This window comes from Moschus berezovskii, chromosome 10 (genome assembly GCF_049115385.1).
Source record: "Moschus berezovskii isolate FMDL1 chromosome 10, NW_MosBer_1.0, whole genome shotgun sequence".
Classification (NCBI taxonomy): Eukaryota; Metazoa; Chordata; class Mammalia; order Artiodactyla; family Moschidae; genus Moschus; species Moschus berezovskii.
This window is the reverse complement of record NC_142469.1, coordinates 93,746,678-93,770,752: the sequence shown is the minus strand read 5'-3', so window position 1 is coordinate 93,770,752 and position 24,075 is coordinate 93,746,678. Positions and strand designations below refer to the sequence as shown.

At 40.4% G+C, this 24,075-nt stretch overlaps 1 protein-coding gene across 5 annotated transcripts in view; it reads right to left on the bottom strand.

Moving 5' to 3' along the window:
- The window catches only part of TAB2 (TGF-beta activated kinase 1 (MAP3K7) binding protein 2), an 88,016-nt gene extending 64,793 nt beyond the window's left edge, over window positions 1-23,223 (bottom strand). For 3 of the 5 annotated variants that reach the window (XM_055432806.2, XM_055432803.2, XM_088840815.1), the window contains exon 1: window positions 23,087-23,221. The gene's annotated coding sequence lies outside the window, so the exon portion shown is untranslated. Of the gene's footprint in view, window positions 1-23,086 lie in introns of all 5 variants that reach the window. The other 2 variants (XM_055432804.2, XM_088840816.1) reach the window with 2 other exon arrangements.
- Between the last annotated feature and the right edge of the window lie 852 nt (window positions 23,224-24,075).

Here is a 24,075-nt window from a genome sequence, read left to right as displayed (position 1 = left end):
GAATGAACTGCAGTTCCTGCTTTCTCAGTTCAGTTCAGTTCAGTTCAGTCGCTCAGTCGTGTCCGACTCTCCGCGACCCCATGAATCACAGCACGCCAGGCCTCCCTGTCCATCACCAACTCCCGGAGTACACTCAAACTCATGTCCACAGAGTCGGTGATGCCATCCAGCCATCTCATTCTCCGTCGTCCCCTTCTCCTCCCGCCCCCAACCTTTCCCAGCATCAGAGTCTTTTCCAGTGAGTCAACTCGTCTCATGAGGTGGCCAAAGTATTGGAGTTTCAGCTTTAGCATCAGTCCCTCCAATGAACATCCAGGATTGATCTCCTTTAGAATGGACTGGTTGGATCTCCTTGCAGTATAAGGGACTCTCAAGAGTCTTCTCCAACACCTATCCCTAATCTAGTAAGGAACACAAACAGGCAAATAAAAGTCTGAAACAACAATGCAAGGAATAAACAAGCCATGCCAGGCCATCTCTCTCTTAACATTTGTGCCTTTCCAAACTTCTCTACTGAGCAGTAATGCTCTGGCCTCAACTTTAATTTGCCCTCATGTTTCCTCCCTTGATAGCGGTTTCATTCAATCACCAAATTCAATAACTTCTTCAGGATCTTTACCTATCATTTTGTAATAACTTTGCTGCTTGTTTCATATATTTTTAAAAATAAATCCAAACACATTTTCAAATGTACTCAGTTAAATTTTGCTTTTTAAAAGAAAGTTCACAGAATATTTTAAGTTTTATTGCGTGTGTGTGCTAAGTCGCTTCAGTTGTGTCCAACTCTGTGATCTGTAGCCCGCCAGCTTCCTCTGTCCAGGGATTCTCCAGGCAATACTGGAGTGGGTTGCCATGCCCTCTTCCAAGGGATCTTCCTGACAAGGGATCAAACCTGCATCTCTTCTGCGTTGTCAGGCGGGTTCTTAATCAGTTCAGTTCAATCGCTCAGTCGTGTCCGACTCTTTGCGACCCCATGAATCACAGCACGCCAGGCCTCCCTGTCCATCACCAACTCCTGGAGTTCACCCAAACTAACAGACTTCCCTGGTGACTCAGACGGTAAAGCCTCTGCCTACAATGTGGGAGACCTGGGTTCGATCCCTGGGTCGGGATGATCCTCTGGAGAAGGAAATGGCAACCCACTCCAGGACTCTTGCCTGGAAAATCCCTTGGATGGAAGAGCCTGGTAGGCTACAGTCTGTGGGGTCTCAAAGAGTCGGACACGACTGAGCGACTTCACCTTACCTTAGTGCCACCTAATTTACCATATCATTTGATTCTTATGAAAAACCACCAAGTAAGGCCAGGTACTTATTACTCTCCTTTGCAAGGTTCAGAAAAATTAAGTAATTTACTGATCATCAAAACTCCAATAAGCAGCAGAGTTAGAGCCAAAAATGTACTTGTGGCTTTCTAACTTCAGGTCCAGGGCTCCTTCCTCTATAGTTTATTAACTTGACTCATTAATTAAGTACTAACTTGAAGGCTTTCTGATCATGCTCTTCTTGAAAATTTTTCTGGTCAACACTGCACATTCTTCTAGTTTCCAAGGTTCCTTGTTTCAGTGCTTCTTAATGTTTGTCAAAGGATTTAAGTACAAACTATGACATTTCTTCTTTCACTTCTTCCTCTGATATGTTATCTACACTTGTAGTACTAATCTAGGGAAAGGCTTCTTTAAGTAGTTGCTTTCTGTTCTGATGAAAATTAAACAATCAGAATCACAGAATTCAACGTTGAAAGGGCCTTAGAGATTTAGTCCAACATCCTTATTTAACAGAAGAAAAACATAAAGTTCAACTCATACAAGTCACTAGCAGGATTTGAATAAAAGTTTAAGACAATATTTGCCTTTTTAAACTTATGAATCATAAAATATATCCTTATACAGCATATTTATATATAGTAAACAGAAAGAAACTAAACAAATTTCAAGAGTAATTACTGGATCCTGTTTCATTTTTGTTAAAGATACTTGTCCATATTTCTAGTACGACAATACTAATGTATGAGTCCATTCACCAAAGTTGTTTTTTTTTTAAGTCACAGAATGGCAATAAAGTTAAAATTCAATCAATTTCACAAACTCATGCATTAGTTATCTATCTTCCAGATTTTTAAAGGGGACCTGGGAATCAAAATCATACCACTATCTAGCCTAATGCTTCCCACCTAGGTTGATAACCACAACCTTGTCTACAAGGCAGGAACAGATGCCACTAGACTGTCTGCTGAACAAGGCCTAAAATAGGGCCTGGTATGTGGTAAGCACTGAAAACATGTCAGTTACCACTGCTTCTCCAGCAATTACTACTTCTGAATATATTCATATGATTATAAAAACAGCCATACTAATGATTCAGCCATACACACAAGCATCCTGTTAGAGGACCCCCTACCTTACTCCACTCCTTTCAGTCTATCGGTCAGGTTCTTTTTTTAGCGAGCAGAGCCACAATCCTAGTTATATAGGAATACTTTTCCAACCACTCCCAACCTAGAAGTACTTTCATATCTCAACATCAGAGTCTACAGGCTCTGAAAATTAAGAGCTTATTTTAAAAGGAAATTTTCCACTGCAACACTTCTAAACTACTAAGCTCGTTTACCCATGATACAGAATACATGAAAAAAAAATAGGGTATCTCATGTGAAGCAAGATTTATTTTCCCTCTTAATTGTGCTGAAGTTTAAACTTATACTCTTGCCCAAACTGGCTTCCCCTCTTCAACTTCCCGTTTTCATTAGAAATAGCAATTTTCTTGTTAACCTAAAACTGAAATTACCTTTTCTCTTGCCTTCTTTTATTTCTCAACTGCTTTAAATTTCATCCATCCAGTAACTAACATTCCTCAAAACACCACTCCTAAGACTCTCCTCAACGGATATTACAGTCCACACAGCTCACAGTTACTTCCGTAGCTCCAAAATCTAAAAAGTTCTGAAAAGATTTCTTATTAAGTTTCATGTCAAAGCTCACCTGATAGTGGCAAAAATCTGCTTTGAACTGATGTGAAGCTACTTACAGGCTTTATTTAGCCTACTTACTGGAAACATTTCCATTTTCCACTGCAGAAATACTAGTGTTTAAATACAGGGTGATGCCTCAAACTTTGCTGGGGGTGTTACATAATATACAATACATACACCCCAATTCAGGCGTCCTGTTCTTAACTTTCCTTTTGATACTTTCCCTAACACCACTCCATGCATTTCAGCCTTCACATCTACCACCAAGTCCTATAGGTTCTTCTTTCCAAATACCACCACTGCCAATTCTACTCCACCCCAACTGCTACCACATTATCCTAATCGTCCGACTTCTAAATGACCAGACCCACAGCTTATATCCCAGCCATTCAGTCCTTCACATTTGACCAATCATGTATAGTAGAGCAGATTAAGAGAGGTTCCTATATAACCACTCTAAATATTTCACCGCTTTGCACAAGAACTTAAGAAACTGGAACAGATACATAATAAGAGGGTAAAGACAGCGACTGTGGTATTATATTCGAATTTCTATGCACTTTTAAAGTTTAGTTTATAACTGTAAGCTAAGAAGAGGCTCTCTTTTCTCCAACTTGATGAACTTTTAAAAACTGTGTACAGAGTAAATACACAGTACAGTGTAAATACACGATTTTGTTAAAACAACAAAAACAAATGAAAAATATACTAGGTTCCTCCCCTGTTTATCACTTCAACTAAAATGTTTCAGTGTGGTTTTCAAGGCCTTCTCCAGTTTGGTTCCACTGGAACTGGTACCTTGGACCCCTGCTTGGCAGGGAGAAAGCTACATATCGCCTCTCAGAATGACTTGAAATACATAAAACACAGTACATAGGATTACAAAGAAGGCCAGCTTTATTTTTAACGAGTAAAATAAAATCAGTGATCACAAAGAAAATCAATTATACTGAAAATCACCAAATGTTTTTCAGAACCCATATTTTTGATATATTTATGTATCAGCTTCTTTACTAACACCCTACATGTAAACTCCAGTGGGGTCTAATAACAACTAGTTTTAAAGTAGTAATTTGCATAAACTATATTCAGAGATAGCCAAAACAGTAAACATAATATTTCTGCTTTTTCTATGACTAATAAAATCACAGCACTGGTAATACTACTGTGCTTTATGATTAAAATCATAAGAGGAGGAAAGGTTAAATTTCAGTTACAGTTTATTGTTAGTAACAATATAAAGAGCTTTTTTTTTTCATCTAAATGCAGGGACTCCTCTAAATTCTGTCCTCAGATCCTCTTCAGGGTTTTAGAGTCTACAGTAAAACCCTATTAAATCTAGTTACTTTAACGTCCCACTAGTCCCCACACTCAGAGAAATCTGGGCTTTGTCCAAACATGTTCAACCCTGTTTTCATTCCTGACTACGCTACTGCTCTATCTTAGGATGTCATTTCTCCACCGGATGCATGTCAAAATCTTAACTACCTCTTCAAAAGCAGTTCATGTTCCATCTCCTTTTTGCATTCTTTTTCTACTGCTTCAGTCCACATGGATCCCTCCTTTTCGGAGAACTCCTAATACACCTGTGAATCAATGCTTCATGACTCAAAATGTAATTATTCTCTTAGAGCTCCACTTCTGTGTCTCTTCATCTAAAGTGTAAGATCCCTGGGGACATAGGTGACATACTTGTATATAGTGGCACTGCCTATATGTAATACAGGCCCATAGAATGTACTCAGTAAAGAAACTATTCTCAATAAGGGCTTCCCTGGTGGCTCAGATGGTAAAGAATCTGCCTGTAATGTGGGAAACCCAGGATCGATCCCTGGGTTGGGAAGATCCCCTGGAGAAGGGAATGCAACCCACTCCCATACTCTTGCCTGGTGAATCCCATGGATAAAGGAGCCTGGTGGACTACATCCCATGGGGTCCCAAAGAGTCGGACATGACTGAGTGACTAACTTACTCATTCTCAATAAACCGAGCAGTAGAAGATCATTTCTTTCAAAAGTTTAAGGACCAGAAAATGCATCAAGAGGACTGAACATTCTACTAAGCAGCAAAAACAGACTCATAAAGGAAGTTTAATATTAATAATTCGACAATTAGAACCTAGATAGTCATATTATACTAAAAACTCAGAAACTTATTTACTAGGCAGTGATGAACTCCAAGTAATAAATCAGGGAAAGAGTGCTAAAGCAGGCATAAAACAATGATTCATTCAAAAAATACTAAGCATCTACTATATGCTAGGCACAAATCCAGATTTCACAGATTCAATGGTAAAAAATGACCAAAAACAAAAGATCCTCAAACAAGAATTTACTTTTAGACCGTAGACTAGAATCAGGGACTCCTGATTCTCATTCTGAAACTCTGGAACAAAAAGCAGAACAGGAGGTAAAGTTAGGGTGGAGAAATGTTCTCAGAAAGCAGTAAGTCATATAAAACATTATTAAGAAATAGATTTGGAGCTATTAATATATATATATATATATAAAATCTACATAGTATATATAAAAATAGCATTAAAAGCTCTATATACATAAAGTCTACATGGAAACAGATTTGGGGGATAAGTTTCAATTGTCTTATTTAGAATATTTATTGCCCAGTAATACTAGATGAATGAGGTATTACTCTACTCATTGATTAATGTTTTAATCACAAACACTTCATAAAGTTTTATTTTTCTTCAAAGAGCCCAGCCAAGTTGCCCCATTTACTTTATATAAAAATAAAAAAATTTATCTATGAATATCCCAGAAGTGGGGTGGGTGATAGTAGTAATGGTGGTAAATATTACTCTAAGTAATCTTTTTGGAAGGTTCCAAAAGAGGAGGGCAATGGGAATGCGGGTAGGAAACAAGAGACTGTGCTCCACACATTTCAGCCTCTAGTGCTGATTATGACCAAATAGAAATTACCTTTCTTAAAGGGAAGTTCTTAGACTAATAGCAATGGAATTCAGTGAGTGAGTGAGGGGGGAGGATGAGTGGGTGGGACTGGAACAAACAAATAGTCTGACAGTGCCATGCTACTAAAGCATCTTGTCCAAAACTCAACCCTCTGCCTCCCACACAATAATGTATCTATACGCTAATTACTAATAGTACAGGACTGATTCTGAAGCTAGAAATCTCAAGGTCTTCAATTCTTTTCCTCACCATATACAATCAGTGGCAAAGTTCTCCTGATTACTCCAAGTGTTTCTTGCATTAATCCCTCTTTCTATTCCCACAACATCCTTGTTCAGGTCCCTGTTATCTGGACAATTGAAGTAACACAGTAATCTCTTATCTGATAGCTTAGTCCACTCTTAGGTCTCCTAAGCTATATTTCAGAGTGGCAACAAGATTTCTAGTTCCTGAAACACTGCTGGATCATGTCATTATCATTCCTAAGAGAGGTAAGAGATTCTGCAGAATTAGACTGCAATGAATTTCAGTAGAAGGTGATGACATTGACCTAGCTGCTACTGCTGCTAAGCCACTTCAGTCGTGTCCGACTCTGTGTGACCCCATAGACGGAAGCCCACCAGGCTCCCCCGTCCCTGGGATTCTCCAGGCAAGAACACTGGAGTGGGTTGCCATTTCCTTCTCCAATGTGTGAAAGTGAAAAGTGAAAGTGAAGTTGCTCAGTCGTGTCTGACCCTTAGCGACCCCATGGACTGCAGCCTACCAGGCTCCTCCATCCATGGGATTTTCTAGGCAAGCGTACTGGAGTGGGGTGCCATTGCCTTCTCCACACTGACCTAGGGAATAATGGAAAAGAGGTTGGACAGGAAGAGAGGAGATGTAAAGATCAAGAACTTATAACAAAGGAGTTAGAAAAGTTAGATAAAATGCAAGAAGGAACGGGAGCAAGAAAGTCAAATGAAAAGAGGTATAACAATAAAGTTTTAGTTTATTATTTTTATAACAAATAGTTTACAATTTTGTAACAATGAGTAAGATTAAACATTTATTTATGTGCTAAGCACTAGGTCAAATGATTTATAATGCATTTGCTCATTTAGTGTTCTCAAGAATCCTCAGCTGACAACACACTGGTCTCTCCCAGAGAAAATAAGGATTATTTTATATAGCCCCCCTTCCCCGTCTTTCCACAACAATGCCTAAAACAGAGCACTAAACAATTTATATTCTTACTACGTTGGTGTCAACAATATCAGATGAAAGCCATTTTTCCTATAAACTTCATTAATGTTTCATGGACTAGCACAATATATACATGTATATACAGATATATATATGGTTTTCCAGGTGGCTAGACAGGCCCTCATGGCTCAGACGGTAGAGTCCGGCTGCAATGTGGGAGACCTGGGTTTGATCCCCGGGTCGGGAAGATCCCCTAGAGAAGGAAATGGCAACCCACTCCAGTATTCTTGCCTGGAGAATTCCATGGGACAGAGGAGCCTGGTAGTCTGCAATAGGGTTGCCGAGTTGGACATGACTGAGCGACTTCACTTTCTTTCTTCTTTTCCCAGGTGGCTCAGAGGTAAAGACTCAGCCTGCCAATGCAGGAGATGTGAGTTTGATCACTGAGTTGGGAAGATCCCTTGGAAGAGGAAATGGCTACCCACTCCAGTACTCTTGCCTGGGCAATCTCATGGACAGGGGAGCCTGCAGGTTGCAGTCCATGGGTCGCAAAGAGTCAGACACTACTGAGCAACTGAACATGCATGCACAGATATATACATACACGTACATAAACATACACACACAAAAAACACACACTAGAAATTTGGAAATAAAATACTATGGCTTTCAAAAATTACTGTTCTCCTGGGGCTTAATATGAATTGGAACAGTAAAGGCTCAGAGTATTTTTGTCTTATAAAGCTCAAAGGAGAAAAGGTATATGAAAATGCTTTTTAAAGTATGTATAATCATTACTGAAAAGAAACATGGCTTATACCTCTACCATCAACCTGGAAATGAGGGGGGACTAGGTAAAAGGAAGATCAAAGTTACTTTCTTTCAAAATGTGTACAGGAAATTTCCAATGAGATACTTCTATAGACCAAACTCTAAGCCCAACCTACTATTTACAACGTGTGCTCTGCATACAAGAAGTCTAGGCCAGGTTTAGATTTTGCGTGTGTGTGTGCACTCAGTTGTGACCAACTCAGCAACCCCATGGACTGCAGGCCACCAGGCTCCATGTGTCCATGGAATTCTCCAGGCAAGAATACTGGAATTGGTTGCCATTTCATTTCCTCCTCCAGGGGATCTTCATGATCCAGGGATAGAAACTGCATCTCTTGTGTTTCCTGCATTGGCAGGGGGATTCTTTAAAACCACTATAACTATGAAAAAAGAACAAATAACAAGAGGAAAAATGTGTGCCTCACTGAGCTTGGGTTAGTAATGTCGCTATGTTTGGATGTACTTTTCGGGGGTATAATGTTTGCTTGAAAGCATCAGGGCACTACTCAGAAAAGACTTTTGACCATAATTTACACTGTGGAATCTCAAAAACATACTTTCAGAAGCAAGTAAATCTAACAGCTTTAAACTTTAGAAGTGTGTGTGTTCACTCATTCATTCATAAATATTTACATAGAGCTTACTGTACTAAGGCATTGTACTAATGCTGTAAAACTTTATTCAGTGGGAGAAACTGAAAAATAAAAAGAATATTATAATGTAATATGGCAAACTCTGCAACAGGGGAAATAATGTGCTAGAGATATTGATATTATAAATAAGAAAAGATCATTAATTAGCTATAACAGAAAATATTATGCCACTTAAAAAGCATTTTCCAGAATACCTTAATATGAAGAAAACACATCTGAATGGAACTCAGAGGATATCTTTTTATCAAGTTTGTAAACTGAGGCTCACCCTTTCCCTTTACCAATTTAATTCTGGCTCTAAGTCAGAAGTCTTAAAAAAAAAAGTCTCTCCTTGCTATCTATTTTGCATTCTCATTTTTAATTTTTGTTTTTAATCTCTCTGGCTACCTGTTTTCTCTACAAAAGAAATGTTGCCTCAGAAAGCCTCTCAGCCACTAAATAATAGTATCCAAACTTGTCTACAATATGCATAAACTTTTTACTTTGTTTACAAAGATTTAGGACAAAGCTCTCAAAATTAATAAGGCACATGTGTCTATACTACTATTATAGCCATCTACTTATCAAATAAGCATGATTAAATACACATTACAATAAACATATATCTCCGAAATTGTTTCCCAATCACATAATTTCTGGATTAATGTGACATAAGGCAACAATGTAAATAAACAAAACAATCCAAATTTTCACAAAGTTTTTCATGTGCTAGGATAATCATGTTTTTTGCTGCTGCTGCTGCTGCTGAGTCACTTCAGTCGTGTCCGACTCTGTGCGACCCCACAGACAGAAGCCCACCAGGCTCCCCCATCCCTGGGATTCTCCAGGCAAGAACACTGGAGTGGGTTGCCATTTCCTTCTCCAATGTGTGAAAGTGAAAAGTGAAAGTGAAGTCGCTCAGTCGTGTCCGACCCCTAGCGACCCCACGGACTGTAGCCTACCAGGCTCCTCCATCCATGGGATTTTCTAGGCAAGAGTACTGGAGTGGCTTGCCATTGCCTTCTCCGATAAACCTTAAATAACAGTATAGTAAAAAGAAAAAGGTTATAGGTAAAATTTTAAATAAATATCACTGTAATTTCTCACACATCAACTCAACTGATGACTCTTAATTTCTATTTTCAGCCTGAATTTCTTGCTTGAATTCCATTTTGTATTTCAAATGACCTACTTGATAGGTCCAGTTAAATGTCTAGTAGGCCTTTCAAAAAAAATCCTCTTGGTTGTCCAGCCCAACTTGGTACTTCACTTCTTCCCCAACTCAGTCAACAGCGACTCCATACTTTCAAATGCTTGGGCCAAAAACCTTTGAGCACTCCCTGACTGCTCTTTAATGCCTCAGATCCCATTCATCAACACATCCTGCCTGCCACTCAGGGTTTGTAACATATCCAAAATTTGCCCTCTTCATACCGTCTCCTGCTGTTACTGTGGTCCAAGTCACTATCGGCTCTCATTTAGATAACTGCAATAATTTCCAATATGGCTTCCCTGTTGACATCTTTGCCCTGCCCTTAGAGTTTATTCCACAAAGAGCTGCCACAGTAAATCTTTAAAAAGGGAAGTTATCATCAGCTAACAGTTTAAATAGGAAAAACCATATGACCGTATCAATTGACACAGAAAAACCACTTGAAAAATTTCAATACTCAGCCATGATAAAAACTCAAAACGAAGCAGAAAGGCACCTACAAAAAAATCTATAGCTAACATGTACTTAATGGTGACAGACTTAATGCCTTCCCCTAAGATCAGGAATAAGACTAGCTTGTCTAATCTCCCCATGCCTACTGAACATAGTATTGAAAGCATTTATCAGGGCAGTAAGGTCAGAAAAGGGAAAAAAATTCATTGGAAAAGAATAAATGTAACTGTCTGTATTCACAGATACATTAGAAAAGTCACACAAAAAAATTACTAGAATTTATTAGTTTAGCAAAGTCTCAGGATATAGGATCTACTCACAGAAATCAACCACATTGTTATAAACTATAATAAACAACTAGAAACCAAAATTTAAAACACTGTATCATTTATGACTGCTCCAAAAAAAAAAAAAAAAGTGCCTAGGTACAAATCTAGCAAAACATATATAAAATGTTTGTGTGTTAGAAACTATAAAATGCTGATCAAAGAAATCAGACAATCTAAATATAAGGAGAGATTAAACTGTGTTTATGGATTGAAAGATTTAACAAAATAAAAATATCAATTTCCCCTAAATAGATCTAAGGGTTTAATGAAATTCCTACCAAAATTCCAGCATTTTTAAAAAATAGATCCTAGATTTTACATGGAAAGGAAATGGAATAGTCAAAAACAATTCTGAAAAAGAAGAATTAGGGAAATTTCACTACCTGGTTTTAGGACTTACCATACAGCTACGGTTATCAAGAAAATGAGATACTAGTACAGGGATAAACACAAACATCAATTCAGAATAGAGAATCTAGAAGTAGACCATCATCGCACAGCCATGTGATTTTTGACAAATGTGAAAAATTAATGCAATGGAGGAAGGGTAATTTTTTTTCAACAAGTGGTATTGCAACAGCTGATCATTTCACAGACAAAAAATGAAGTTCCATCTAACCTTTATATCTTTATGTGAAAATTAAGTAAAAATAGATCACAGATCTACATATGCAAGATGGAAAGCTTTTCAGAAAACTTTTAGAAGAAAACAGGAGAAAATCTTTGGAAACTAAAGTGAAGGAGATATTAGACTTGATAACAAAAGAACAATTCATAGAAGAAAAAAGATAAATTAGACTTCATAATTTCTTTTTCTTCGCAAAAGCCTCCATTAAGAAGATGAAAAGACAAGCTACAGACCAGGAGAAAATATTTGCAAATCACATATTTGACAAAGTGTTTCTATCCAGAATATATAAAGAACTCATTAAACTCAACAAGAAAACAATCACATTAGAACATAAGCAAAAGGCCTGAGCAGACACTTCACAGAGGATACCAGACACCAGACAAGCACATGCAAATACACTCAACACCATGAACCATTAGGGAAATAAACTAATGTTACAACAAAATATCACTACACAGCTATTAGAATGGCTGGGATGAAAAATATCCTGACAGTATCAAATGCCGACAAGGATGCAGAGAAGCTGTATCCCTTACACACTGATGGTGGGAGTGTAAAATGGTTCAGCCATTCTGGAAAAGTGGCAGTTTCTTACAGTTAAATGTATATTTATCACACAACCCAGCAACTGTACTCCAGAGAACTTATCCTAGAGATACGAAAACGTATTTTACCTGCAAAACTGTTCACAGCAGCTTTGTGCTTATAGCCCCAAACTAGAAACACAAAAGTCCTTCAGTCAATGACTGAACTAATTGTGGTACACCATACAATGGTACCCTTCCAACTGCCTCCCTGGAGAAGGGAATGACAACGCACTCCAGTATTCTTGCCTGAAGAATCCCGTGGACAGAGGAGCCTGGCGGACTACAGTCCATGGGGTCTCAAAGAGTCGGACATGACTGAGCGACTAAAACACACACTCACAAAGGTACACTTCTTAGAATTAAAATGGAACGAACCACTGATACAAGAAACAACTAGAATGGATCTCAAGGGTATAATGCTGAGTGGAAAAAGCCAATCTCAAAAGATCACATAATGTATGATTCCACTTTTATAACACTCTCCAAGTGACAAAATTACAGTGATGGAGAACAGATCAGTGGTTAAGGCTGGGTAGCACAGACGAGTTTCTTTGTGCTGATGAAACAGATCTAGTTCTGTATCCTGACTGTGAGGATTATATGAAATTACATACATGAAAATAATATAGAATCACACACACGCAGCTACTAACAAATCATATTCCAACAAGTCAGAAGAGGGGAAAAGGCAAATAGCTCATGTTTTAAAACCCTTCAGTGGCTTCTAAGCTCATCCTAAATATTAAAATCCCTACTACAATCTAAAGGCACTACATGAAAAGCACATACTCACTAGGATCTCATCTATACTTCTCCCTCTCTCAACTCCAACCACACTGGTCTTCTTGCTCTTAGAACATGGGAGGCATGCTCCCACCTCTCTATTTAGAAAGTTTTCTCATTACTTCACTCAGATACCTGCTCAAATGTCATCAAATCAGAGAAGACTTCCCAGTTGTTACCGCTCCCCCCCCCCACACACATAAGGTGATGTCTTCTTCTTTCTCTCTCTATAGGAACCATAAAACCATAAACAGAACTCAAATATCTTCCTCACCTGTAGCCCCGGCATGTTCCTGTATTGAGAATTGGCAGGCATTACACCTTGCACCCAGGTACTTCAGCCAGGGCGTGTGAGATTCTTACCTTACTTCACACTCAGTAGTCTCAAATTCATCACCCACTCTTCTCCTTAATTACAGCCTTAACTCATCTCTTCATCAATTCTCAAATAAATGGTTATAAAGCTACCTCTTCCACCCCACCCCCAACTCCTAAATATTCTCTACTCCAGAGCCACAGAAATCTTTCTAGAATGTTAATTTAAATTCCATCATTTACAGGATGAAGTCAAATCTACTTTATAGAGTATGCAAGTATTTTCATGCTCTTCTCATTTCCCACCTCACTTCTGATTAACCCACACCGGTACCTAATACACTGCACTGAGTAGGTGTGTCCTCTCCCACCTCCATCGTTTACGCATGCTGTTCTGACTGAAACGGCCTTGCTTCTCCCAAATTCTCCTCTTCCTTGCCTATCTGGCACACAGATTGTGTCACTTTTCCTAGGAAGAATTCCCTCTCGTATCTTTCCTTCCCTCGCAGGGTCGGACACTCCCTCCTGTAGATCCCTAAAGTGTTTTACCTCTAACCTGGTCACGGCATTTGCTAGAGTACTATACTTGTTTGTATACCTGTCCCTTGAGGGCAAGATCTTACTCATCTTTCCCATCTCATCACCTAGCAAAGTACCTGGCACACAAGCAGGACTCAAAACTAATTCAAAACTACTGGACAGGTGAATTAGGTTGACTAATAAAGCAGACTTGACTCATGGTGAAAGGATGAATCAGGCAAGACTTCTTGGGTTAGTCAGCTATTGTGCACAGGTGTATCATAGAAGGCATATGAAACACTCTCTGGAGTTTCTATTCTTTTGGTCATGTATCACCCTACAGAAGTTGAAGTATTGATTTTGCAGCTGGGTTAGGCTAAGATCACCAGTTCCATTTTCGCGTGAGCCAGTTTCCTTCCTCAAAAGAATACAATGGATTTATTTCATTCACAAAGCTACAGCAAGGGCTCTGAACTGTCATCCTATCAATTCACGCCAGTGTTCACAAAGAGAATGAGGATGTCTCACTCAGGGCAACCCTCACCTCAGCTAGAAAAATCTCAAGAAAAAGAAAAATCAAGCTCAACCAACAGGTGTCAATACATTTTCATATGTAAAAAAGAAGAACTGGCTTTGTGGAAACGGAAAGTTTTTTTGAAACTTCATTTCCACATGTTTATTTTCCCATTTCCTTTAGAAATCATCATAAAGCAGCAAACAGCACTTAGGTAAGTAGAATTCAGGTATACACTTGTCACAAGGTAAACACCTAATTACTCTCAATGCAAATACACAGTGCCTGTATGTTCAACTTTTGATGACAGTGATCCCTTACGGTATCTTGAGAACTTCTTTTCAATTCTAGTAACTACTTAACTGTGACCCCTACATATATCAGCTTGTGTCCCAAAGAGTAGATGCTCATGTTTATCTGGTCACCAATAGTCTTTTAAAAAGTAACCCAAGCAATTTTACCACAATGTACTCAATGAATTAAAATGCAACACATACCCTGTTCTGAATTCCTTTTAAAAAGTAGATTTTCTTGCCTATATTGCTATCTTCTCTGTAACTATTTTCTAGTGATAACTAACCACCAGTAAAAGCTGGTGAAAAGAAAAAGTATAAGCATAACTGTGTAATACAAGTATATTACTAATCTGTTAAATATTATTTATACAAATAGCAATTAGTACGGATCACAATAAACTGTGGAACATTCTGAAAGAGATGGGAATACCAGACCACCTGACCTGCCTCTTGAGAAACCTGTATGCAGGTCAGGAAGCAACAGTCAGAACTGGACATGGAACAACAGACTGGTTCCAAATAGGAAAAGGAGTGCGTCAAGGCTGTATATTGTCACCTTGCTTATTTAACTTATATGCAGAGTACATCATGAGGAACGCTGGGCTGGAAGAAGCACAAGCTGGAATCAAGATTGCTGGGAGAAATATCAATAATCTCAGATATGCAGATGACACTACCCTCATGGCAGAAAGTGAAGAGGAACTAAAAAGCCTCTTGATGAAAGTGAAAGAGGAGAGTGAAAAGGTTGGCTTGAAGCTCAACATTCAGAAAACAAAGATCATGGCATCTGGTCCCATCACTTCATGGGAAATAGAAGGGGAAACAGTGGAAACAGTGTCAGACTTTATATTTTTGGGCTCCAAAATCACTGCAGATGCTGATTGCAGCCATGAAATTAAAAGACGCTTACTCCTTGGAAGGAAAGTTATGACCAACCTAGATAGCATATTAAAAAGCAGAGACATTACTTTGCCAACAAAGGTCTGTCTAGTCAAGGCTATGGTTTTTCCCGTGGTCATGTATGGATGTGAGAGTTGGACTGTGAAGAAAGCTGAGCGCCGAAGAATTGATGCTTTTGAACTGTGGTGTTGGAGAAGACTCTTGAGAGTCCCTTGGACTGCAAGGAGATCCAACCAGTCCATTCTAAGGGAGATCAACCCTGGGTGTTCACTGGAAGGACTGATGCTAAAGCTGAAGCTGCAATACTTTGGCCACCTCATGCGACGAGTTGACTCACTGGAAACGACTCTGATGCTGGGAAATGTTGGGGGCAGGAGGAGAAGGGGACGACCGAGAGTGAGACGGCTGGATGGCATCACCGACTCTGTGGACATGAGTTTGAGTGAACTCCGGGAGTTGGTGATGGACAGGGAGGCCTGGTGTGCTGTGATTCATGGGGTCGCGGAGAGTCGGACACGACTGAGCGACTGAACTGAACTGAACTGAACTCATTAGTAGAGCAAAATATTCTACAACCATCATGTCGATGAATTAACATAAAAAACGTTTAGAAAAATCAAAGCAAAAAAAAATCAGTCAATCCAGTAATAAACATCAATAAATTTAGCACTAAATCTTTTCTGAATGTGAAATATGGACATAGAAAACAATATTATTGAATTTTAAAAAACACTGGTGATGTTTTATTTCATCCTTGGTCTGAAGAGTTACTGTAAATTAAATAATATAGAAGTTACTTCCCTTTTATTTTACTTGTTGAGAAAAATAAACTGAACAGGTATCGAAAGAAAAACCTAACAAAACTAAATTCCAAGTGTAAAATTGCTTCCCATTATTTAAGTATAGTTAACTAAGTGAACATTTACTTTTGTGCACTTCTTTTCACCTCAATAATCCACTGTCATCTGTTATTTCCCCAGAATCTGTCTTCTGCACTAGCCAAATAGACAAGTTGAATGGTCAGAATCAACCCCCCAGAAGCTCTGAAGTTTCTGATAATAGCACTAATCTCTAGCGTATACCTCAGTATGTGGCACTGCTTTTGACTTACTATTAACATTGTGGCAACAAGCATGGGCAGGGGCTGGTTGCAGGGGTCACAAATTTTCTTTAACAGATGATTCTTTCGAATCATTTTATTAAAAACAATCAGCATTCATATACTTCCACCAAAATCTTTTAAATCCTACACTTTGTTACTCTTGCTGCTTCTCTCTTTGGGACCTTTCCAACCTCTACTTTATTATTTGGCTTCTGAGGCTTGTACAAGGACTGTGTTTTGTTCTGTTTTTTTCTTAAGTGAAACAAGAATGCCATTTCTTTAATAAGGCAATTAAAATGTTACAAATTCTTAAAATGCCCTTATCTACATTGTACCTGTTTGTGGATAAATCAAGACCTTCTTTCTGAAGCCACTCAAGCTGACACCCTGTAGTAGTATCCCTTTCAAGTGGTAGGTTTTGTTACAGTTCAAAACAAGCAAACAAGCAAAATCCCACAAGAGTATAAAAATATTCAACTGCAGGTATTTCTAACTCATTTCTAAAACAAATTTGAATATCAAGCAATTTGTTTCTATAAATCTTCAAAAAAAATCTTGGTTTTTTTTTAAGCCAAGAAATAATTTATATAAATGACTAAAGATCTTAGACCTTAGGGAAGTCTTCAGTTTTAGGAAAGATAAAATTATTACTGTATTCATTAGGCAGAGAATAACTTGCCACAGAACAGGAAAAAGCTGACTGACTGATGCTAAGATTTAAACATCTGAAAAATGGTTACTGCTAAGGGTGGGGTGGGGTGGGATGTTTTCCCTTTTCCGTGAAAACACCAATATTCTCCACATCATAGGACTGTAAGAAATTGACGGAGCCATTTAATTTATAATAGTATAAATCTACAGTTTCATTGAAATCGCCTTAAAGAGACAAACGAGAGAAGCTTGTCTTTTAAAGGTTGGTTAAGAGTGTAAAATTATGCATGAATTACTTTTTCTACTCTGCTTTAAAAATTGCTATTCACCTTTTAACTTTAATGTCAATAACTTCATATGAATAGGTTCACAAATACTAATCTAGCTGTAAATAACTGCTTTCTTTTCTTCCTTCTAATCTCTAGGATCTTTTTTCAAACTTTTGGCTAAACTGAAAAAAAAAAGGCATTCGGAAGACTCTGTGTGATACCTCAGTGTGTGCTTAAAACAAGAGATTTGATGGCTTAAGTCCAGCGCAATCACTTTTCAAACTCAGAAGGTGCTGCCTACCAAAAAGGGCTGTGATACCAAAGGAAATCTATCCCTAAGAGCCGTTCAGCACTGAACACACAGTATTTCTTGAGCTCCCAAGCACAGGCCAGGCACTGAAGATGCGGTGAAGGCAAGACTGAAAGGAAAAGGAGACAGGGTCTGTCCTTGAAAAGCTCAGCTGAGTGATCTCCCAGGCTAAAAACGAGAAACAAATAACTGCAATCTGATCGACCATTCCACTCTTCCTTCAAAAATCTAATCCAGTTAGCATTATTTTCTCTTTGCAAAGTTCTCCTTAATACTTTGTGAATAATTTGGATTACCCCCATCACACAATAAAGGCATAATAATTAAAGAAAAAGTGAACATTTATTGAATACTTAGACTGCGCTAAAGGTTTCACAGTGTTTTCACCGATCCTATACAATATTTTGATCTCCTTTTCAAAATGCTGATATCCAGCTGACATCCATTAATAAGATCTGTCAGCATGTTTCTTTATCATAAAGACCAGGTTTACTCCTGACAGCATACTGACTCGACAATGTGCACAAACTCTCCAGAAAGTCTGACTATAAATCACAGTCGAGTTTTAATTAACCGTATTCTACCAGAGAAGAGTGGTAACTGTTTAAATACAATGTGTATTAAACAATGTCCCCCACAGTGCTGTGAAAGCTTCTTGGAAGGGTTACCAACTTCAACTATGTTTGTTTCATAAAAGAACTCCAGATAAGCAACAGACAAAAAAGTTCCAATTTATCGAGCCCCTTCTATAAATTAGATAATTTACACAAAATGTATAATTTATCATAACAATCTTATAGATACACTCATTTTACAGAGATGAAAATAAGCTCAAAGAGGCTGAGAAACTGTGGTTGATCTCACATCACAAAGCTAGTAAGCGGCAAAATCAGGTTTCAAACCAGTATAGCAGACTCCAAGTTTTCTTTTGAGCCAAAAAGCAGCTTTCTGAAGCACTACCAACACCAAACTGCTATTAATTAAAACTCCGAAGTATAAACATAATGTTGTTCCCAAGTTATGAAATATATTCTTAAAAGAAAAAATTTATGTATGGGAGCTTTTGTTTCTGAAATCAAATATAATATCTATTATGCAGTTTTTAAAAGAGCAGATAGGCAATGTCTGTTCCCCAATCCCCTTTTCTGTCTCACGTCTCTCCACAGTACCTTTCTTTCCCAGACACACTTGATTTTCCTCATTTATTATGTCTTCCACTACTAAAATGTAAACTACACGAGGACAGAAATCTTGTCGATGTTATCCACTGCTGTCATCTCCAACATCTGAAGAGCCCTGGCACATAGTAAGTGCTCAATAAATATTTGTGAAACAATAGAAAACTTGACACCCAGTAGGTATTCAACAAGTATTAGTTTCTCTTTTCTTTTACTATGTAGGAAATACTAAAAAGGGTAATGTTAAGATATAAAAGGCCAAAAGAAATCTACCACTTTCTTGATATCAAATTTTGAGCTGTAACAGATTAGAAATCCAACAGAATTTCTTGTTAAAGTAAAATGTTAAGGCAAATAAAAGACACATTCAGCAAAGTCTTATTTAGCAAGCATACTCTACTGGGGTCTACATAATTTATATTTCAAACAAAGCACTTTTTAAAGTGCCAAAACTTAAATCAATTTTCATAGAAATCCGTTACTGAAATTAACATTCACAATTTTGATTTGTGGCAATTCTGACGTCTGTCTCCTTCCAAAACATCAACTTCTCAGCTGACACATCTTACTGTGCTTTTCAACAGGAGCCCATTCCTTTAGAGGATTCAGAAATTAGAAACTAAGCATATTTTGTAAAATGAGTCAATAAAAATCAAAGTTTAAATGAAATGAGTAACTTTAATGCTGGAAGGCTAGCATTAATAGAGTAACTTTAATGCTGGAAGGCTACTTAATAACAAACAATGTGTTTTAAGGAATAGAATACTTAGAAAAACTAAGAAAAAGAGAGCCATTCTTAATCTCTGACTCTATCAAGATCACAGGCAAGTTTAGTAGTTAACTAAAGGGGGGGACATGGGCTTCCCTGGTGGCTCAGATGGTAAAGAATCCATCCGCCTACAATGCAGGAGAACTGGGTTTGATCCCTGCGTTGGGAAAATCACCTGGAGGAGGGCATGGGAACCTACTCCATTACTCTTGTTTGGAGAATCCCATGGACAGAGGAGTCTGGTGGGCTATACAGTTCGTGGGATTGCAAACAGTCAGACATGACCGAGTGACTAAGCATATCATAACGGGAACATAAAGCACAGTACTGGCTGCCCCTGAGTATACTCAGGGATTTTAACTTTCTGATTAAGTCAGTGTCCTTGGTTCAGTGGTAAAGAATCTGCCTGCCAATGCAGGAGATGCAGGTTCAATCCCTGGGACAGGGAGATCCCCTGGAAAAGGAAATGGGGACCCACTTCAGTATTCTTGCCTGGAGAATTCCATGGACAGTGGGGTCTGGCAGACTACAGTCCATGGGGTCACAAAATAATTGGACACGACTTAGGGAGTAAACAACACTCTGCCATTCACCATAAAAAATGAAATCTTAAAATACTATTAAGTATTCTGGAAATACGAGCCAGAGGCAAAGAAGTAAGAACATATTAATACATATGTTTAGATTTCATATGATTTCAGTCACCAAATCCTTATCATCTTAATACAGAGAATTAAAAATTACTTACTACTAGCATTCCAGCATTAAAGTTACGCATTTCATTTAGACTTTCACTTCGATTTTCATTGACTCATTTTAAAAAATATGACATATAGATTGTGAGATCAAAAGATTCAGACCAAATCTCCTTAGAACACAGGAAAGCACGATCACTTTCCTATGCTTGGCACCCACCACTATTCACATCTTCATTTTCCAAGTTGCCAAAAATTGTTCATCTAATCCTCTACTAGCATCTTAGCCCCTATCTTCCTCATTACTATTTTGCCCCATTTTCACATTTGCCTCTGTTATTACCTCATAATCCTTCTATTTTACAGAGTCCCAATCTTAGATGGATCAAACGAAAATGACATAAGTGACATAATGGAAAAGTGCTACTATTGTTCTCCTTTGGGTCATAGGAGCCTGGCCAGGGAGAGATACAGAGGAACTGAAGCTTTCCTGAATTATAGTCTAATTCACAAATTTTATATGTTGTAAAGATTATCTGGAACTTTTCCCTCAAAACATTTACAACAATATAAAACATTGCCTTTTAACGTATGTTGATAATTGTTAAAAAAAAATAAAATTTTAGTCTTGAGTTTATACAATTTAAAAAAAACGCTGTTTCAGAAAATTCACACATTCCTCATGGCATTTTTTGGCATGGAAACCCACAAAGCTTCACGTAAATGGTGTACATTGCACCTATTTTGCAGAGTGGCATATGTTCATAGATACATATGTCGATTTTTATCCTAAATAGTATTTTGAGAATTTTCCTTACAGAGAAATGTACAGAAGCATAACAAATTTTTATTTCTGTCAAGACATAAGACTAATCATTTTAAGACAGTTACCCAAGTGTAATGTGTTACTAAAGAAGCAATACTCAGTAATAATGTAATTGGGGATCTGAGTAATGCTTACTTTGTAGTTTAAAAATCTCCTGATTTCATTAGATACAATAATTATATGCAAGTTTTAAATAATATCATTAGTTGAAGGCAAGTGCTTCTTTTCAGTAAAGAGCAGACCAAATATAGGTGTTATTTCAATCAGATCAGATTAAGTTAAAACATTTTTCAGAAAATTTCTATCAGATGAGAGTGATTGTTTATACACTTAACAAGTTACAAAAGCACAGGATGCACTATGTGACAGCTCACTGAGAAGTGAAAGACATGCATTTCATCAGTGTTCCCTGAGAATAGTTTTGAACTCAACGTATTCCACTTGCCCAAACGAAAAATGAGTAACATAGTATATGCAGTAGATGACTTACTCATCAACTGTCAGTTGATCCTTTAAAGATTTAAATATTAAGCACCCTCTATTAGAAACGGATAAGATCTAAGGGGGAGAAAAAAAACCAACAGAAGTTCTGAATCACTGGAATTTTTATTCTATTTCCTGTTAACACACTGATAGTGCCATCATTCAATATATTCGCTCCATACACTTTTTTTTTAAAAAAGCTATAGATCCTTTTAAAACTTGACCCTTTTAAAATTTGTAACTCATTTATCTAACAATTCCTCCCATTGTTTCTAATTTAAGTGCTCAGTCAAAGCCCACAACAAGATAAAAAGCATGTCTGTCTTTATTAGAAAATGTAATGGTTTCAAAATTTAAAGTTTCAAACTGGGATTAAAATCAAGCACGATTTCACTGTTACAAAGAATTCAAAGATATTTTTTAAAAGGTGTCAATACTCTGCCACTGTACGAGGAGTGTGGTAAGCAGTAGTAGTGTAAAAACTGAAAGCAAAATTCTGTTCCATGCCCACCAAAATTCCCGGCCAAATCCGAAATTGCATAATGAGCAACATACTCTTTAGAGTGAGCTAAAGCACAAAGCGATTCCTTTCATAAAAATGTGAATCAACCTGACCTTAAAGTCTGACCCTTTTACAAACCTACCTAAAACAGACAAAATGGATGCAAAATTATACTGCCTCACTGTTGCCTCAAATACGACTTTAGTGTTCAAGAACTTTCCAATGAAATAGAGCACTCAAAAACGGCCTCATACTGGCGACCCGAAATTCACGGACTTCTGAGAAACCCCCGGGAAGCTGCAAATTCCCTGCACCCTCCTGGAAACCCCTCTTATCAGAAACATTTGAAGAATTTCTCCACAACAATTAAGCTGACTTGAAGAATGGAAACCTAACATCTCAAATATACTATATATGGAAAGAAACATGGCCAAACACATAAATACGGACGCACACGGCCTCTGACACTGTGGTACACTAACCCTGCCCGCGCCATCCCACAGCATCAGCCACAGAAAGATACACCTGTCACCTGCTCGGCGATACCCAGACCCTTCCAGCCTTCCTGCCACAACCACAGTCTTAGGGTTTGAGGCTGATCGGACAGAAAGCTAGAATTATCTATCCACTGAAATCGAGGGGCCACACGTTCCCAGAGGGGCTGGCTCCCCACTTGAAAAAAGGCTGCAGAAAACCAATATTGGAGAGGGAAACGACGGTCACCCCTCCACTACCACCGCCAGATTCCCTCGGTCTTTCCCCTCGCCCCGAAGTCATCTTGATTCGGGCCACGGCTCTCCCCCAAAAGCGCTCTCCTTCCCCCGCCCCCCATCTCACACGCCCCAGGGGCGGGCCGGGGGGCACCCGTGCAGGCAGGGGCCCTCCCCACGCCCGGCACCCTCCCCCACCGGGGCTCTCCCGGCGCCCGGCTCCAAGGGATCGCCCCCTCCCCCTCCACGCGCACTGCCCCGGGCCCGGCCCGGCCCGGTGCTGCCCACCCCCGGCCGCTCGGGAGGGCGCGGGGGGCCTCCCTCTCCACCCCGCCACTGGGGAAGGAAGGAGGCGGAGGGGAGGAAGCGTGAGAGGCAGAGGCGGACGCCCCGCAGGGGCCTCGCGAGTCGGCAGAGCCCCTTCCAGATGAAGGGGGGGCGGCGCGGGGAACTGAGGGGACGGCCGGGACCGGGGGTCCCGCCGAGGCCCGGCAGCGCTGTCCGCTTACCCTTGGCCGCCGCCGCCGCTTCCCCCTCCTCCTCCTCGGCCGCCGCCGCCGCCGCCTCTCCCACTAGGGCAGCCGTCTCCACCGCCGCCGCCGCCGCCGTCGCCTCCACCGCCGCCGCCGCCAGCGCCGCCGCCGCCTCCGATTCCACCCGGCAGGGGGGACACCTCAGCCCTCCCTCCCTCCCCGCTCAGCCCCTCCGATCGGCCGCCGCCGCCGCCAACTCCCTCCGGCCGCCGCCGCCGCCGCCGCCGCCGCTCGCGGCTGAGGGGGAGGGGAGGGGGGTCGGGCTGGGTCGCCCCGCCGGCGGCCGCCGCAGATCAAACACGACGGCTGGGTGGCGTCGCCGCTGCCCGCTCCTGCGCTCCAGCTCGCTCGGCCCCCACCCCCCTCGCGCTCGCCTGCCCTCCCCCCACCCCCCGGCTCTCGCTCGCTCTCGCCGCGGCTCCGCCAGCCCAGTGCAAATCAAAATACTGCCACACAATATGGCGGCGCGGCCGCCGGCAAACACCGCGAGATCTGCGGCCGCTGCTGAGGCGGCGGCTGTGACGAGGCCTTCCCCCAGTCGGGTGGCGGGGGAGCGGCCGGCGGCGGCGGCGGCGCGGGGATGCTCTTTCCCCGCCCTGTAACCCTCCCCCTTCGCCTTGCGGAGGCTGGAGCGAGAAGGCTGCTCGCGAACGGCCGCCGGGGCCGTGCGGGGACGGGCGCCGAGGCAAACGGCTCCGGGAGGGCCCGGGATCCTACTTTCGACGTTTTACCCCGGCCGCCGTTACTTGGAGCGGGGTGTGTGTGTGGAGGGAAAGAGCAGCTTTCCCCTCCCCTCCCGCCCGCAACGGCGGCCGGCGGCAGTTTGGGTTCAAAGCAGAAAAGAACTCCGCTGCCCGCGGCTCGGCCCGTCCGCAAGCGGGCGGCGGGACCTGCAGGGCAGCCGGCCCAGCCGCGCGGGAAGGGGGCCCCGAGGTGCCGGCCGGGGGCAGGCCGGACGCCGCGGC